The sequence below is a fragment of the Macaca nemestrina genome, chromosome 12 (assembly GCF_043159975.1).
Source record: "Macaca nemestrina isolate mMacNem1 chromosome 12, mMacNem.hap1, whole genome shotgun sequence".
Taxonomy (NCBI): Eukaryota; Metazoa; Chordata; class Mammalia; order Primates; family Cercopithecidae; genus Macaca; species Macaca nemestrina.
Window position 1 is genome coordinate 98,508,661 of NC_092136.1, and position 20,334 is coordinate 98,528,994.

The window sequence follows — 20,334 nt, forward strand, 5'->3', positions numbered from 1 at the left end:
TCATTCTTCACAGAATTAGAAAAAACAATCCTAAAATTCATATGGGACCACAAAAAAAAAAAAAAAAAAAAAAAAAAAAAAAAAAAAAAAAAAAAAAGCCTACATAGCCAAAGCAAGACTAAGCAAAAAGAACAAATCTGGAGGCATCACATTACCAGATTTCCAACTATAGTATAAGGCCATAGTCACCAAACAGCATGGTACTAGTATAAAAACAGGGACAGAGATCAATAGAACAGAATAGCGAACCCAGAAATAAAACCAAATACTTACAACCAACTGATCTTTGACAAAGCAAACAAAAACATAAAATGGGGAAAAGACACCATAATCAACAAATGGTGCTGAAATAATTGGCAAGCCACATGCAGGAGAATGAAATTGGTTTCTCATCTCTCACTTTATACAAAATCAACTCAAGATGGATCAAGGACTTAAATCTAAGACCTGAAACTATAAAAATACTAGAAGATAACATTGAAAAAAATCTTTCCAGACATTGGCTTAGGCAAAGATTTTATGATCAAGAACTCAAAAGCAAATGCAGTAAAAACAAAGATAAATAGCTGGCACTTAATTAAACTAAGAGAGCTTTTGCACATCAAAAGGAACAGTCAGCAGAATAAACAGACAACCCATAGAATGGGAGAAAATATTCACAATCTATACATCTGACAAAGGACTAATATCCAGAATCTACAATGAACTCAAATAAAGTATCAAGCAAATAAAAAGCCCATCAAAAAGTGGGTTAAGCACAAGAATAGAAAATTCTCAAAATAAGATATACAAATGGCCAACAAACATATGAAAAATCCTCAGCATCAGTAATGATCAGGGAAATGAAAATCAAAACCACAATACAATACCACCTTATTCCTGCAAGAATGTCCATAATCAAAAAATCAAAAAATAATGGTTGTTGGCATGGATGTGGTGAACAGGAAACACTTCTACACTGCTAATGGGAATGTAAACTAGTACAACCACTATGGAAAAGTGTGGAGATTCCTTAAAGAACTAAAAGTAGGGCTGGGCGCGGTGGCTCACACCTGTAATCCCAGCACTTTGGGAGGCCGAGGCGGGTCAGGAGATCTAGACCATCCTGGCTAACACAGTGAAACCCTGTCTCTACTAAAAATACAAAATATTAGCCAGGCATGGTGACAGGTGCCTGTAATCCCAGCTACTCGGGAGGCTGAAGCAGGAGAATGACGTGAACCCAGGAGGTGAAGCTTGCAGTGAGCCGAGATCACGCCATCGCAGTCCAGCCTGGGTGACAGAGCAAGACTCAGTCTCAAACAAAAAAAAAAAAAAGAAAGAAAGAAAGAAAAGAAAAAAATCCTCAGTAGATTGCATCTTGATAGACTTACAAAAATATTATTACAGATTTTCACAAAAGGACCTTCTTGGTAGAGATGGGACCTGGCAGAGGGTTCCCTGGGCCTAGGTAAGGTTAGTGTTTTAAGCAGTATAAAAAACTGACTGGCGATATGTTCTGAAAATCTTTTAAGCAGGAAAGCAAATATTCCCTCTAATCCTGAAGTGAAAAACTAGGACTCAGCTTCTGTCTTTACATATTTAGAGAGGTATATAAGGAGGCGGGTCTACAAAAGAACTAAGAAGTATCCTGTGATTCAGTTAGGATTTAAAGAGTGTGGCATTACTCAAGCCCAGACTAAAAATCTTTCAATACATAGGCAGGGAGCATTAAAGTTATTGAAAGTTGCTGTCAAGTCAACCAAGATAATAAATGAGAAAAGGGCTATTGACTTTAACAATATAAATTGTTGATGGTAACAGAGGAAAGAAAAACTGGAGTAAAAGGCTTGAAAAGGATTAATTAGAATAAGTTAAAGAAAGTAGGTAAGGAAAGAAAGTTAATAAAAGGACCATAGATTAGTCTTTCAAGATATTTTATAGTGTATTTCTGAAGAATTGTAGATAATTATTCGTCTCACTTATTATGACATTCCAAAGTCTTCTTTCCAAAGTCCTCTTTTAATATTTCCGAAAGTAATTTATTTAGCTTTTCTATTGGCTTTTGTGCTTTTGCTTTTATATCAAAGACCATTGACAAACCAGGGTCATGAATATTCACTGTTATGTTTTCTTCCAAGAGTGTAATAGTTTTAGTTCTTATATTTAGGTCTAGGATGCATTTTGAGTTAATTTTTGTATATGATGTGAGGTGGGGATCCTCTACCACACTTTTCCATGTTGATGCTGATTTTCTCCAGAACCATTAGTTGAAAACACTATTCTTTCCCCTACTGAGTAGCCCTGGCATGCATGCCAATTATCAATTGACCATAAACATAATGGTTTACTTCTGAACTCAATAATATTCCATTGATCTGTATGTTTATATGTATACCAGTACTACTACCACAATATCTTGATTTGCATACTGTAGTTTTGTAGTAAATTTCAAAAGAGAGATAAGAGTCCTATGACTTTCTTCTTCTTATTCAAGTTATCATTGGTCTGCATTTTCATATTTATTTAAGATTTAATTTGTCAATATTTATTTAAAAGTTGTGTTTTAGGGATCACATTGAAACTGTGGATTAATCTGAAAAGTGTTTCCATATTAAAAATATTGAGTGTTCTCTTAAATAATTTGTGACTATAAAATACCTTACCACTTATTTAGGTCTTCTTTAATTGCTGTCAGCTCTTATCTTGTTTCTGGGCACAAATCTTGCACTGTTTGGAGTCTCAGTTAGTCTAGGTCACTATAACAGAGTATCATCGACTTAAACAATGGTAATTTATTTCTTACATTTCTAGAGGCTGGGAAGTCAGAGATCAGAATATCAGCATAGTTGATTCTAGTGAGAGCCCTCTTTCTGGTTCGTGGAAGGCCGTTTCTCATTGTAACCTCACACGGTGAAGAACAGAGTGAGAGATCCTGTGTCTCCTCTTTTTATGAAGGCGTTAATCCCATTTCTGAGAGCTCAGTTCTCATAACTTAATTACCTCCCAAAGGCCTTACCTCTTAAATCATGTTATTGGGAATTTAGGGTTCAAAATATGAATTTTGGGGGATACATATATTATTGCAAGGTCATTGTTTTATTAATTTCACTCATGTTTCATTTATTAGTGGCACATAGACAAAGAGTGGATTTCTGTATATTAATCTTGAATTCTACAACTTCACTGAATTCATTTATTTTCCAGGTGTGTGTGTGTGTGTGTGTGTGTGTGTGTGTGTGTGTGTATGTTACTTAGGATTTTCTATATGCAAAATAGCATATTCAAATAGAGATAGATTCATGTTCTTTATCATCATAAGTACCTTTTTTTTTCTTGCTTAATTACATTTTCTAGGTCCTGTAGTATGTTGAACAGAAGTAATAAAAATAGAAATCCTTGTGTTTTTCCTAATCTCAGAGGGAATGCTTTCCGTGTTTCACCACCAAATGCAATGCTAGCTGCTAAATTCTATAAATATGCTTTATCAATTGGAAGAAGTTCATTTCTATTGCTTGTTAAGTGTTTTTAAACATTTAAGTCATGAGAGGGGTATGAAATGTTATCAAACTTTTTTTCTCTTCCAATCAACATGATAATGTAATTTTGTTCTTTTTTCTTTTTAATATTATGTATCATGTATTGAATTGACTTTTATATGTTAAACTTAGCATTTCTGGGATAAATCCTACTTAGTTATGATGTGTAATGCTTTTTATTTATGCTACTAAGATTTCACATTTATATTCAAAATGAATATTGGTCTTTAGTTATCATTTCTTATACATATTTTCCTGGTTATTGCATCAGAGACTCAAAAATGAAATGGGAAGTGCTCTCTTCTCTGCTATTTTTTGGAAGAATCTGTGAAGAATTGGTATCAATCTTTATCATCCTCTTTCTTCTATCTCATTTGTTTCTCTGAATCTATAGTATATCTCTGTCTTTTTTACAGTGCATGCAGTTGGGCCATGTTTTTTTTTTTTTTTTTTTTAATTCTATTCTGAAAATTTCTGGTTTTGATTGAAATATTTCACCAATATGTAATTATTCAGTAGTTGTTGTAATTACTGAATCAGTAGGATTTATATCTGACATTTTTGTACCTGTTTTACATATATCCTATTTATTTTGTGTTCACATTTCTCCATTACTGCCTCCTTTTGCATTAAAAAGGGATTCTCTAGCATAGCATTTTAATTCTTTTTTTCTGTTACTATGTTTATGAGTTATTTTGCCACTGGCTTCCTGTGGGACTACAATAAACATTTTAACATAAAGCACCTTGTCTACTTAATTTTTGTAATATGCAAAAGAATAATCCATCCAATATAGATGTTTCTAGACCCTCTTTTGTGCTATTATTGTCATATAAGATTTTGAAACTCTCCTTCACTGGTTCTCTGTTCTGGGATTTCCCCTTTAATTTTTAGCTGGTCAGACAGCCCTGAACTCTGTTCATTTACTTCTCAAACAGGTAAGGATGAGGCTTTCTTTCTGAGCTCTATTTGAAATGCCACCACAAGAACTGGAGAGTGTTCTAAGGGATATTGTGTAAATGTGTATCTTGATACTCAGTCATAGTTGCTTCCTTCTTTCAAAGGTCAAATATCCCCCAGTTTCTTTAATAATTTTTGTTTGTTTGTCTTACCTTCTCAAGAGGGAATCATTGTCTTTGGCAGAAGTGTTATTTCCATTACTATTATTTTTTACAGCCAGAATCCTATAAAGAAGCTTTAAAGTCATTTAATATATACTCAGACTTACTCTATGCTCACCAAGCAACAATGAGAATATCACTGCCATTAACATTTTAACATAAAATACTCTATTTAATTTCAATAACATGGAAGAAAATATGCTACATTATGTCTCTTTTCCTAACCCCTTTCCCTCCTTTGTGCCATTACTGTCATACAAGATTTTGAAGCTCTCTTCTTTTTGTGAAGGAGATACTTAGATAAGAGAGAAAATATGTGCTAATTAGGCTTGAAGATAACTAATGTCAGCCTGCCAAGTTTATCTATCATGACAAAGTAATAAGGGTCCTGTAGTTTTAGATAAAATTCTCAGGTACATTGATCTAAGCATGGTTCAACATTTTCTAGTTTGATCAACTGTGAGACACTAGCTGAAGTCTCAAGTTTGTTCACCATTATTTAGACTTTGATGAATTATCTGATGTAATGTCATATTACAGTCATTTCTGAGAAACTCATGGTGACCTTCTGTGGTGACAGCCTATGATTAACATATAGTCTGTTTTGAATTTAAAATTCCTACCAGGAAATCTTCTGTACCTTCTCACAAACTCTCAAACTTGTGCTTGTTATTATTAATTTAGTCTTGATATACTTAAGCCCCTACCGAATCCAAATCAACAGAGAATAATTGGTAGCCATAGAAATGGTGCTTAGTTTTCTACTGTTACTTTATGAGACACTCTTCTGGTATTGTTGGAAGTAATCTTTCCACTCTCACACAATTAGTTTCTAGCCTCACTTTTCATTCCATTTAGAAACTAGTGACTTGTTGGAGTAAGGTGCCCGTGATGCCTACTCCCAAAAATATAGCTTGGGTTAATGAACTAAACACTGGATGCAAATCAGGGAACATAGAGTTCAAATCTTTCAGTCTACGTAATAATATATGACTCCCTTGTTCTCTTGTTTCTTCTGTAAAATATAAGAAGGTTGAATTTGATTCTATTGAATTTCCTATCAATTTTAATACTCAGTATTTTCCTCAGTACTCATAACCAATCCAATCAAATAATTTGCAAGTTTGCCTAAGTTTCCTGATGTTTCCTTGAAGGGAATTCCTTTCTTCAGTGTTATATGAATAGATATATACCTTCAGTAAAATCTAAGGCTTTGACTTTTCCCTACAAATTGCAAGGTAAAAATAAATATGAGGAATAGCATTTTGAGATGCTGGAACACACTTTTACTTTTTCATGCTTAAAAACAGTCATTATCTTACAGAATTATTATAGTTATAATATTATTTATAATATATGGGCCAGCCACAGTGACTCATGCCTGAAATGCCAGCACTTTGAGAGGCTGAGGCAGGTGAATCTCTTTAGTCCAGAGTTCAAGACCAGCCTGGGCAACATGGAGAAACAAAAAAATACAAAAACTAGCTGGGTGAGGTGGCATGCACCTGTAGTTTCAGCTACTGGGCAGGGGTGCTGAGGCAGAAGGGTCACTTGAACCTGTGAGATGGAGGTTGCAGTGAGTCAAGATCATGCCCCTGCACTCTAGCCTGGGTGACAGAACGAGACCTTTTCTCATATAAAATAAAATTTTACATATATGTGTGTGTGTGTATAGTGTGTATGTGTATATATATATATGGCTATATGATATGTCACATTCCTTTGTTTTAATCAAATTACATCTCCTCCAAACTTGATTCACTCCTCCACAGCCACATCAGAGTATCTCAGATTTTTGTGTTCTAAAAATCTAGAGAAAGAGCCAGATCCCAGTCTAAATGTTTCTCATGACTATCTTCTGTTTTCTGGGTACCTTCAGAGCTTCCCTTCCAGGACTCTGTTTATCTGACCCTGATTTAGCATTCCATGAAAATTTCCCCACCAAGAGATCTCATCACAAAATACTTCTGACCAGCATCTCTTTCCTAAACTTCTCTTTAGTGTCAGGGTAAGTTAAACTCACCCTCAGCTCCAGCAATGTTTACTTTACTTACTCAAAGTATCTCCCGCTATTTCTTCCTTCTACCACATACTTAAAGCGAAAATTTAGAATAATTCTCCTTAATGGAATTTTGGGAAAAGTAAATGCTGACCTCTAATTCTTGTGACAGAGTACTTTTCCCTAAATAATTTATCATGTTACACTTGAAAATAATTATATTCTTCTTTTTAAAATTTGGACAGGGCAGAAGTAGAAATTTAATTTTAAGTCTTTCCTCTCATCTACATTTGAAGGGCATATACTGTATAGTCTAAATCAACTCTTATGAATAAATCTCTACTATCTCAGCACTTTGCCTCTCTACAATATACCATGTTAATTTACCTGCCATAATATATGTGATGTTGCATTATTTGCGCAATTGGCAGAACTTATTTTTGCCTGGAGATTAATTGATTATTCATCATACTCTAGAATCTAGCCTAAGTCCTGGCCCAGTGGAATTATTCATTAATATTTGTTGAAGAACACTTTCACTACCAACACAGTCATTCAGTTCATTAATTAATGGAAGAGGATTACAGAGGAAGTAGCGGGAGGAGAGCTTTTTAAGAAGACTAATCTGCTTCTCTTTGCAGTGATTTTCAGGCCTTCATCTTAATCTCCACTTCATATCCCAGTATCTCAGAATTTTCTTCCCCAAACTATGGTATGCAAGAGGGGAGAAGACAGCAACTCTTCATTTCCTCAGCAATAGGAGAAGAGAGCTCTAAGGGTATAAAAAGAAGAAGAAAACTCTTCACTGAAAATATGATAAGATTAGCACACAACATTATTTCACAGGGTACTCATTAGTTGTCTTGAGACTAACCAGGATTTTCTATAATAAATTTTATTTCTCTTTTTAAATAAATGTTACATTCATCTACAGAACAGAATGCAGTTATATTTTAGTGTTCACCTTTTTTTTTTTTTTTTTTTTGTATCAATGCAACCATGGCTCTGGGACATTTTAGATTAGAAGTAGAAATGATAATTAACATTTTCTAAATTATGATTATCCTCAACATGGCCTGTCAATACACTGTGATAGAGGGTGGTATGTAATGTGCAGATGGATAGAAACTAGTCAAAAGTAATAGATCTCTGCAAGATGACACTTTAATCTAATACTCTGTAATAGCAAAGTTCAGTACATACATAAAGAATAGTTAGGCATATACAAGAAGTATCAAGACATTTGATACAAGAAGTGTCAAAAGTCTAGACATTTGTAGTTATAAGGCAGGTGAACTGCAGAGATAGACCAGCAGATTTTCCTTTTAAAATGTTAGCCAACTTTTGTGCTTTTATTTTAAATCAGATTTTATACAGGTTTAAACCAGATGTGTAAGCATGATGAAAACTCAATACCCTCCTGCTCATTATTATAAATGGAATAACACACTAAGGTATTTTGTAGATACAATTATTCTTGTAGGGCTACAATAATATCAGTCCAAATTATGTGCAGTACATAAAAATGATTGTTGTTTAACTTGCGTTAATTATTTGCATTCACTTCAGTTTTTCACATAAGAATTAATCACATAGAGATAAATAAGAAATCTGTACATAATGACCTAGAGTAGATAATTTTCAATCTCACTTTTTCATGATAGGAAAGTTCATATGGAATGCCTACCTAGAAAAGCCAAGCACAGGCTTGGGATAGCTGTCTTCTTCCCTATTTCATCCTCTTCTCTATATCAATCTTTTGTCCCTTTAACCTTGGTTTGGCATGCCGCTGCTATTTTTCATTTTGTGTCAAACTCTTCTGTTCCTGGGAGATGAATCACTTTGGGTAACTGAACTCTTAAAGAACTGAGCTACTCCTGTCTTCATCAGTTTATCAGATACTGGGGCTGGCGATTAGCAGTAACAAATACGATTATATGCTCATTTAACAAATTGTTAATCCTTCGTATTTAAACTTAGATTTTCAAGACTCTTTTTTCGTTTTTTTTTTTTTTCTGCTTCTGTTCTTTTAAACAATCATCTGTATGTAAGACTCAATGTATATGATTTATATGTGTGTATGCTTGTGTGTGTGTGTGTGTGTGTGTGTGCATCTGGGTAAATCAGAGCACAAGGTGGAACTGCATTATTCACTTAGATTATTCCTTGGAATGATCATGGCAGAAATATCTTAAATGTGTAGGAAAAGTCACTACAGGTAAACTTTAATATTATGAACCATGGGCACTCATCAATAATGTATTCTTTCCTTTCCTTTTTAAGGACTCGGCTATTTCTTTCCCACTGTATGAGCTCAAAATTTGTTTGTTGAGGTGAAAACATATACCCTGGAAACAGAATATCACAATTTTTAGAAGCATCTAAGTACATTTTATTTTATCTAATTGTATTCAACAGATGTTTTGATAGGTTAACTAACTAATTGCTTTCTGAAAACTAGCAGCATAAGAATTGAGAAAGCAGATTGTTTATCTGGGCTGGTAACTTACAGATTTTCTGGAAACTACTCTCAGGCAGTTTCTGAGAACCTTTCTTCAAAGCCTTGATAGAAGGCAGCTGGCCTTTGAAAAGGCACTATCTGAAGTATGCTGTAAACTCACAGGCACCTGTAGGCACAGATGATCCTTCTATAATATGAATTACTGGGGACAGACATTCTTGCATTTTTTAGTTCTGAGATTTACAAGAAATGAAGGTCCCTTTGAGCAGGAGCACACAAGGTCAGTATCGCCTTCAAGTCCCTTATTTTAGGGACTGTGCCACTGGTGCGAAAGTATTTAGTTGGGGAAAGTGCTTCTAAAAAGAGGAAGAGGTTTTGATAGCCTAACAGCCTTAGCTTTTGCTCTCTATATGTTTTTGTGTGATAGGTTCTCACTAAAAAAAACAAAAACAAAAAAAAATTACTTAAAAGTGCTGTATTTTACTCAGAGTTCACATATCTGTGATTTTTTTATCTAACAGAACTCAGAGCTAGATGCTTGGGGAAATGTCTTCAGCAAATTCATATGAATAAGAAAAACTGGGTTTTGACAGATTTACTGATAGAATATAAAAAGGGACCTGAAGGAGGCAACAATTTCGACAGATTTTGATGGGGGATTGAGGGGGTCAAAATTTTGAAAGTTTTGTGAAAAGTCAAATTTTTACCTCCTCGTCATTACGACAGCCACTGAGCTAGTATTAAATAACAGTGGGGTGTAATCCAAGATACTAGTATATTTCAGGGCAATAGTAGAATGTATTTAAAAAACAAGGTTCCCACACTGAGAGTATATAAAAAGCACAAAGTTTCAAACATGCATCATAATGTACAATTGTTTTCATTAATATTTGATGTATTTATTTTTAAAGAAAATAATGGTACTTGATTGTTGAAAAAATTAAAGCAATAAAATTTCAAGATATATACTCCTCACCTCTCAGTCAGCTAAAGAAATAAATGTTCGTTTGTACATGTAATGTTCCAGATTTTGTTCTTAACCATGTTAATATATTTCAGACAATATGATAGATTGGATCTTGTATTGCATTTTCACTGGATAAAATACTGTTTGCTACAATGTTGCCACCTTTTTTGGTTTGCTACATTTTATCTTTTTCACTCCTAATCTCAGCCTTTTAAATTAATAGGTATTAAGAGTCAAGTATAATGTCACCCTCTACAATTTATATCATGAATATACAATTCTAATCATGTGTATGCACAGATATATTTGTATCAAGTTACTTATAAAAGTCTATTCTACTGTTTAGGTTCCCAGCAACTCCCTTTTCATGTTTCACTATAAACTATTGACAGAGACAGGATACAACCAAATGCTGCCCAGGTGATTGTGCACAGGAGGCTTGCCTAAACATGCCCATGGTGAAAAATTCTGTAGTTTAACACATGCGAGTAAGGGAAATAAATCAATGTGGAGTGGCTCAAACTAAGGACCCACTTGCTCACTGGGAGAATGGGATGGAACCACCAGGAATTTGTGCCTTAAGCAGTGGGGAGGAGCCTGGCTTCTTCAGCTCGTGTGTGGCAGCCTGGTATTCAATCTGTGACATGGGAGCCTGTCAGCAGGTGCCCTCTTTTTTTGCCAAGAGCTTTCTTTTAATAAATTCTGCTTTCCTCACCTTTCAAAGTGTCCACGTGACTAATTTTTCCTGGTCATGAGACAAGAACCCAGATTTTAGCTGAGCTAAGGAGCAAAACGTCCTGCATCATAATGAATATCCTCCTAGAGCAAAAGAGAAAATGATAATTCTCTTTATTAGATGTATCCTATTCCATAGTATATGTGTAATAAAATTTATTAAGATGGTTATTAAACTCAATTATTATTATTCTTTCATTGCCACTGCAAACTTAGTACATATTGCCTTACATACTGATGCTTTTAATTCTATAGGATAGATTTTTGAAGGGTAGGATTGCTATGATATAATTACATAATATATTTTCATACTACATTCCCCAAACTATATACAGTCATTAATCTCCTAGAAGAATATATTAGTTCTTCTAGGACTCACTCACATTCTTGCCAGACTTTGATGTGGTTATGTATAAATTTCACTCTCAAATGTGAAAATACATCTTCTTATTTATCCTTATTCAGTGTCAATATATGTCCAATTAAGAAAAATAATTAGTAAGCATAAAAATATTGTTTGGTATTGGTTACATTAAACCATATAAGCTTGATTTAAAAATTAATTTGCTTCCTGTAGAAAACTTTATAGTATCTTTTGAAAAAGAAATGTACAAAGGTAAAACTAAGAATAAACAGTTTTACTATGAAATACTGAGGCTGATTTGTAAAATATATCATTTATGCTTATTGAAATAATGCCCATTTCTTCTTTGAAAACTGCTCTAAGAAATTATTAGTACCAGAAAGATTTTCAGGTAAATACTTCTGTTAATTTGATCATTTCAAGCTTTTCATTAGTCCTCATATAAACATCTTCACATCACTTTAATTATTCTAAAAATTACTTATAAATGCTGTTACTAAATTATTCTATAGCAAGAGACTCCTAAATGGGGTGACTAAACTCTTTATTTGGAGGATCATATCAAAAAGAGTTTCTCTAGTGTTTAGACTGCATTTTCTGTTCCTCACCATGCTAGTCTCATTATAAATGCACATAATTCATCAACTTTATTAATAGCAACATTTAGACCTAACATGGTTTGGTGCAGACAATGCTTGGTGTTCACACCACATTTTGGGGGCATAGAGAATACATTCACAGTCGTCTCTTGCAATAATATGTGGAGCAAGTGAAGTAATATTGTATTGACGACTAGAAGGTGGACAGAAGCCATGAAACTAAGGCAAGCCACTTCAAGGCTTGGCTACTTAAACACCTCACAACCATCCAGCTTCCTTTCTCTTCTGTGGCTACCTTGAAGCCCTGTATTCCAGATGGCAAGGTATAAGAAGGAAGGGCACTCCGAGGTATGTGGGGGACAGGTGTATGTGAGAGATATATTTTTAGTGTGTTAATCTTTTAAGAATTGGGGTTTTATATGTTACTTCAGTATAGTCTATCTATTTTGACTAAGACATATTGTTTGGAATATCTTTGAGAGTCTGACTTATTTTTGTCTCAAACCTCATGTCTTTAACTCCTCAGCCTACATCACCAGGACTTGAAGGACAGCAGCACATCTTCAGTGAGTACCTACTATGAGGTAATCACTACCTCACACTTTGCTTCTCATGATAAGTTGCCATCATGTATTACTACTTACAGTGTTTTGAATATCCATTTTTGTTCTTTTTTTTTCTACACTGGTCTCTATCTAGAACATTCATATTGTCTTTCACTTCTATATCATTTATTCTTTTGCTGCTATTACTTTTATTTATTATATACTGGGATGGGGTTGGGACAAAATAATAACCAAACCTAATAAAGCAGTAATAACCAAACATAATAAAAATAAAATATAACAAAACTGTTTTCCTGAGAATCTTACTGTAACACTATAGGATAAGTTCAGTACCTGTTTGGGGGCATTATGAAAAATTCCATAATAGTACTCTTTACATCTCATTTAATTATCTGGGTTTTCATGAGAGCAGTGACCATGTCAATCTTGTGTATGCCCGTGGAAAATACTTGGCAAAAAATAGACTTTCCATAAAAATGAGTTGATTCATAAATTACTTTTTATTTGCAAATATATGAAACCTCAGCATGTAGTTGTTTTTGAGTAGTTTGCTTCTGTAAAATGATTCCATTGATATATCACTTCACAGAGAACAGTAATAAGAAATAAACTGATGAACTGGGAACTATTTCTTTCTTTACAAACTGGCAGAGTTATGCTTTTATATTTTTCTTTAATACCTAAAATTATGTTTACAATGATAAATGTTTACTCACTGTAATAATTTTTCAAGAAATATTTTATTCAAAAATCTGAAAATTCATTTTATACTCATAAATTCTGTCTCCACAATTTAAAATAACTAATTGGAAAGTACTGAGTGAATCATTAACTTTTCGGTACAGTGTCAGAAAAGTTCTGATTTTCTTCATAATGCATGCTCTACATAAACCATATGTGTATTAAAAGTTGGTAAAAATTTGTTTTTCTGAAAAAAATTGTCAAGGATATCTATAAAATGTTGTTTGATTAAAGCGAAAACCTCTAAATTCTTATAATCAAGACCCCTGTAGAAAATAAGGACAAAGGAAAACACACATGATACACACAACACATGGTCACACACACACTCTCATTTACCACTTAATGGTTTACAATATCTGTTAGCAAGGCTCCAGAGGATAGAGGACTAGCTCAGAATAATTAGGGCCTCAAAGTCCTTATCTATGTTTTTCAGACCATTCAGAGTAGATGTCCTTGTCAGATAATTCTGTCTATGACAAACTAGTCAGAGACTAGAAAAGTGCTGCCTTTAACAACAACAGCAACAACAACAAAAAAGCCAACTATGTATAGTACAGCTAAATGGAAAAGCAAGCACACATTTCAAAGTGTGTATCTGTCACAAAATGTCTTTTCTGAGACTTCTCCTAAATGCTAAGAACACAGTTGCCCTTTTACCTGACTGCTCTGCCCTGCCTGACAATTTACTGGACTACTAGTTTCATAAGGATGCTAACTGGGCCCTTCCTCTGTTATTTGGATTCATTATGAACAACTGACACTTGAGTCTGCAATTGACTTACTTCTTAGACTTCAATAGTTTTTTTTTTTTCCACATGAATACATTATAGTTGATCCAACATGTTTTTAATGACAGAAAATGTGAGGTAAAAGACCATTAAAGGCACTACCTTATTTACTGTATTCATCAAGTTTTATCTCTAGGGCAAATTATTTTACCTCCTGAGGGCACACATCTGACAACAGGCAGCACCCTGTTTGTGTTCTGATTTGCTAGAAACACACTGATGTTTAATGATGTCTGAGTTGCCACAAAAGGCATTTCCATAGTCACTGCACGAGTAGGGTTTTCATTCTGCATAAGTTCACTTGTAAGGAAGGAGTTGTGACTCTCCATTACAGGAATTTTCAACTTGACTGATTCTACCCATTTCTCTTGTGTGCATCTTCTTATGTTTGACAAGGTTTGATGAGTAGAAGGAGGCTTTCTCACAGTCAGTGCATCCATAGGGTCTCTCTCCTGTATGCGTTGTTTGATGTACGTTGAGTACTTTGTGGTGAAGCCTTTTCCATATTTGTTGCACTCATAAGGTTTCTCTCCTGTGTGAATTATCAGTGGATAATGAGACTATATTTGTGTGAATAGGACTTTCCACACTCAGTCCATACAAAGCGAGTCTTTCCTGTATGACATCTCTCATGTTGTATGAGCCATATTTTCTGGATGAAGGCTTTACCACATTCATTGCATTCATCGGGTTTTCTCCTGTATGAGTTTGGTGATATATAATAAGAGTGTACTCTGTGGTGAAATCTTTACCACATTAACTGCATATGTAAGATTTCTCTCCTGTGTGAGTTCACTGATGTATAATGAGAGTGCATTTGACAGTGAAGCCTTTTCCACATTCGCTGCATATACAAGATTTTTCTCCTGTATGCTGATGTACAATGAGGTTGCTCTTCACAGTAAAGCCTTTTCCACATTCACTTCATATATGGGGTATCTCTCCAGTATGGGTTTGCTGATGTACAACAAGGTAGTGCTTCATGGTGAAGCCTTTTCTACATTCACTGCATATACAGGGTTTCTCCTCTGTATGAATTTGCCCATATACAATGAGATTGATCTTCACAGTGAAACCTTTTCCACATTCATTGCACACATAAGGTTTCTTTCCACTACAAGTTTGCCAATGAGCAATTAGATAGCGCTTCATTGTAAAGCCCTTTCCACACTCACTGCACATATAGGATTTCTCTTCTGTGTAAGTTTATTGATGTGCAATGAGAATACACTTCACAGCAGAGCCTTTTCTATATTCATTGTGTATACAGATTTTGTCTCTTGTATTAGTTTTCAGAAGCTTAGTGAACAGGACACTTCTGGACAATTTCTCACATTGACCACTTACAGGATTCTCTTCTATATGAATGTTCTCGTGGTAAATAAGCTGAGACTTCAGAGGAAGGTTTGCTCACATTCAATGAATGCCTGGGGTTTCTCAATTTTCTGAGTCCTCTGATGCTTAAAGACTTGGAATTTAGAATGGATCCATTTTGCATTTTCAGAAAATCTAGTTTTGGTATTCGTACGTTCATACTTACCATGTAGAAGGGTTTTCTCACCTCCAATAAACTCAACAAGGTTATTTATTCCATGTTTTCTCTTCTGGTTGATTAAACTTAAACTTGATTTCAATTTTTTTTCTGTACATGTCAAATGTATTATGATTTTGCGCTAGAGGAAAATGTGTCTTGCTGAGATGTACAATATTTCTAAATGCATTCTGTCCACTGCATTGCTGCACGCTCTTCAGAAATCATTGGTTTGAAGAGCGCTCTTGCAGATGACTGTCAACTTTCCTGATTCCTGGACCATTTTTATTCTGGATTTTAGCATCTGTTATCCATGGTTCTTGTCCATGTGCCAACCTGGAGAGTGCATCTTGTTTGCTAGTTTGATACCCCAGTGATACCAAGTGGTTATAGTTCTCCACCATCACATCCTGGTACAGGTCCTTCTGAGCAGTGTTCCAGGAGCTGCCACTCCTCCCAGCTGAACTCCACAGCCACATCCTCCAGGGTCAGTTATTCCTGGGTCTTGATCATTTTCTTCTGTGCTCAGAAAATAGTGGATAACATGGACAATACATCTTTGTCTCTTCTGCATTTGCCATGAAGTTTTCCTAGTCAGAAATATTAGTGTCCAGGTAAAGTTGTCCCCAGAAATGATGATATCCAAGGCCAGCAAACTCCTTCTTCTTCCTTCATTGCTTCACTTGAGTTCTCTTGCTTCTGGGAGCCGAGAATTGAGGGCTGTGCTGGAACCTCTCCAAACACTTCTGGCAGCCACAAAACGCCGCATCCACGTAGGAAACCGCTTCCTATTCAGACGCGCTCCTGCTCGGCCTACGGGACGCTGAGCGGTGACAACGATGGAGTGATGGAGTCAGGCAAGGGCCACGGAGCTCGCCAGGGATCGACTGCGGTCGCTGCTCTGCGAGGTCACACGGCTGCCTCCACCACAGTGTTTCTGACAGAAGCGGCCATAATGGCTGTGGAAATCACTCTTGACCACCTCAATGCCTTTCTCTCTTCGTTGCGAGGGACACTCAACAGCTCTGGGCTAACCACGTAAGCTTTAAAAGTCAGATGCCCAGCCAAGGCCAACACAGCGCAGTGGCATTCTATTCAGCCGGCTGGGGGAAAAAAGATGGCGGTGCCCTTTATTCCAATAGTTTTAAAGCACATAATTTAATTTGTATCTGGGTGACCCACAGCCACCTATACTGTGAGTGACTTATATGCAACTGAAACATATCTGCAGTTTTATATATTGGTATGCTTAAAAATATATATTGTTTGGCTTAAAAACAAGATAGTTCTTGTTAGAGTATTGCACTTGAGTTGTTATCAATATCCTATAAAATTTGTGATATAAAACATAGGCACATAAATATTGCTTTAGAAATAGAGTTTTATATCACTGAGAACACATTTTGGAAACTTTGCTATGAGATTCTTTCAAGTAAAGATCCATATATTGAAGATTCCTTAATTTGACTTAGTGTGACAAAAAGCAATGGCAATATAATATTCTAAAATGACTTTGGAATCAAGAAAATTGAACTTGAGATAGAGTAATATATCACAAAATAATCAAAAGAGACATTAAAATATAGGATAACAGATAGTATCTGGAAGAAGATGCAATGAAATAAATCATCTTTACTGTAATATTACAAATGTACTAGGTAATAACATATAAACACATATTACTTTTTTTTTTTTTTGCTAAGGAGTAGGATTTTAACAGAAGTACAGGAAATGAAAAAAATAACTGATAAAAGTCATGAAAGATTGATTGCCATAGAAAAGTAAGTATGATTTTCTTGAACATTACCAAATAAGAAGGGTATTATCAGTATGCTGTTGTAACATGATGTCCAGACTGCCTGCAAGACTCAGCCCTGTGCAAGAGAGCAGACGATTAGAAATAGGAGACAGCTGTTGGAATATTGAACCAGAAAGTGATGCCAAGACTGAAGCATTAGTAATACATTGTTGAAATCTGACACTTTGAAATAATCAGGGAGAGGAGATTAAAACAAAGGGGTGTTAGCACAGAAAGAGAAGAAATTGAAGAGTGAAATAAAGAGTTGGAGGAAATGTGAGAGAGGAGTTATCCACAGGTATAGCTGTTGAAATATTGGGGTTGTTTGCGGGTGTGTTTCTTTCTTTCTTTTTTTTTTTTTTTTTTTTTGAGATGGAGTTTTTGCTCTTGTTGCTCAGATTATAGTACAATGGTGCGATCTCAGCTCACTGCAACTTCCGCCTCCTGGGTTCAAGCGATTCTCCTGCCTCAGCCTCCCGAGTAGCTGGGATTACAGGCATGTGCTGCCATGCCCCGCTAATTTTTGTATTTTTTTTAGTAGAGATGGGGTTTCACCATGTTGGTTAGGCTGGTCTTGAACTCCTTGACCCTAGGTGATCTGCTCAACTCGGCCTCCCAAAGTTCTGGGATTACATGCATGAGTCACCGTGTCCAGTCACGGGTGTGTTTCTAAAGGACCAATTTTAATGGAAAAGAGGTTACTAATTTTGATATTGATTAATTCAACAAATCAGTAAGATTTATTTTCTCATTGTAAAGCAGAGGTTGTATTATATACCTTGGTGAGTTTTGTGAAAATTAGAATTTATTTATAGCTCCTCAATATTGATAGCTATTGTTAAATGTCTGACTTCATTGATCAAAATATTCACCAAAAATATTCATAAATATCTACCATTCTTCAGATACTCCGTTAGTGCTAGGGGTTTGAAGATAAATAAGATGAAGGCCTACCTCTCACAGGGTCCTGGTCCAGCAGGGAGAGACAGATAAAAAGGGTGAACTGAAGAAATAATAATCTGCAACAAAATATTATTACATAGGGTCAATACTAGAAGTGAGTATTTGGTGCTATAAAGGTACAAAACAAGTAGTAGTCAACTTTATATTGGGCAATAGAGCTTTGAAATTAACGTTCAATGCAGTCTTACAAAATTAATTATAATGGAGAGGGGCTCTTTACAGCAGAGTGTATGCAAAAAAACCCATAAGCACAGAGGCATGCAATGGCCTCATAAATCTGGGAACTACAATCAGCACAATGAAGATGAAGAATGGATGTGACTGAGTAAAGGAAAATATAAGAAAATAATGTAAAGCTAGGGGTCATATTATTCAGGTTTTTGTATGATATATTAAATAGGGCTGCATTTAAAACTAACCATGATTAGCAGTATGAACTAAATGAGGATAGAGAAGTAGATATAAATATATAGAAACTCCACTTTCCTAAGACTGCAAGAGTTGCTTTATTCCCCTCATTAGGGCACTTCCATCCAAATGACACAGAATTCGTTGTGGTAGAAGTGACATTATGTGACATTTGCTGTCACTCTGGATAGGTTTAACTAAATTCACACATATCCTCTGACTTTGTATCAAATGCACCATAAGGGCTTCCTTAAAATGACTCAATTAACTATGGAACAATGTTTCCTGGGCAAAGATAGCTTTCAAAGGGACACATCAATGTAATTAATACTATAAACCTAACTTTAAACATTTAGATAGTAAATATATAATGCTTGACTATAGCAATATGCTTTGGCCCTATTTGGACGTTTTCTTGGAGTTAAGGATGTAAGTAAAACTCAAAAGATAGAACTTGAAGTTAAAATGCGATCGAAAACTGAGAGTAAAAATTTGCTGAAAAATTATAGGACATATAAACTACAGAAGTAATTTAGATACATATTTAAACTGGAAATATAAGACATTTCTATGAGTAGGTATTTTGTTAATCTTAGAAGGATTCTAATTACTCATCTCTTCAAAACTTATTCATTATGCACCTATCACTAAGTGCCAGATGTTGAGTGATGTTGATTTGACAAAACATGAGCCTGCTCCTGCCTTTGACCCTCTACTTAAAATGAACTTGTTTCATGTAGCTACATTTGTAAATCTCTTCAGATCTCTCTGTTAGGTCACGTTCTCAGAGAGACTTTTCCTGACTGCTTACATACAGTAACAATGACCACTGTACATACTCAGCCCCATCACTCTTCATTCCTCTTACCCTGCTTTGTTTTCCTTCATAGTAATCATCTGGCATTCTATATATTTACTCATTTATTCTTATTATGTCTTTCCTCCCTGGAATTCACAGGGTGGATGTTGCTTTCACACTGTTCCTTCTTTCCTTTCATATAGTTAAAAGGAAGACCTTGGCTCTCTCCTTTTTGAGACTAGTCATTTCCTCTGGATATTGCATCCCATTTTCTTTCAGACTGAGGTCCCTTCCAAGAACAGGTGGTCAAGTGGCAAAAGGAGAGGCAAGGAATTAAAGTAACTCAAGAGTGACAATTTAAATATGTTGAGTCAGAAAAAAGATTAGGATCCACAGTTATAATGGAGAGAGAATCAGATATAAGTAATTGAAGTGCAAATATTTTTGTGAGACCTCCATGAATTACAGTATAAGCGGAAATGTTACACTTTCTTACATTCTCTTGTAATTTTCTTATTTTCTCTAAAAGATAAAATATTTTTGCTTTTATTTTGAATAATACTTTTCTTCACCATGTTGCTGTCATGGAAGTGTGAGATTAAACTCTCTACCTACTCCAGACTCCAGACTCCAGACTGCACTTTCAGAGCATGTTCTTTTTTCTTTCTTTCTTTTTTTTTTTTTTTTTCTGAGACAGAGTCTCACTCTGTCACCCAGACTGGAGTGCAGTGGCGCGACCTTGGCCCACTGCAGCCTCTGTCCCCCCAGGTTCAAACAATTCTCCTGCCTCAGCCTCCCTCTTTTTCTATTATTAATTACATCAACACTCAATTCTCTTATCATTTCTGAAGATTTCAAGAGAAGCCTGATATGAGGCACAAAAGTACAAGACATTTGGTTAGTAACTCCTAGATGATTATTGTATTAGTTAAAAATAAAACAACTGATATGGAGGGTGGGCATGCTGGTGTTA

General features: G+C 35.2%; 1 long non-coding RNA gene and 1 pseudogene across 3 annotated transcripts in view; one reads left to right on the forward strand and one right to left on the reverse strand.

The window, feature by feature from the left end:
- The window catches only part of LOC105484299 (uncharacterized), a 518,018-nt gene extending 505,184 nt beyond the window's left edge, over positions 1-12,834 (forward strand). For all 3 annotated transcript variants that reach the window (XR_988855.2, XR_988854.2, XR_011611009.1), the window contains one exon: positions 12,291-12,834. This is a non-coding gene — a long non-coding RNA (uncharacterized lncRNA). The remainder of the gene's footprint in view (positions 1-12,290) is intronic.
- Positions 12,835-14,159: 1,325 nt separating this feature from the next.
- On the reverse strand, positions 14,160-15,906 carry LOC105484300 (zinc finger protein 614 pseudogene; annotated as a pseudogene).
- Between the last annotated feature and the right edge of the window lie 4,428 nt (positions 15,907-20,334).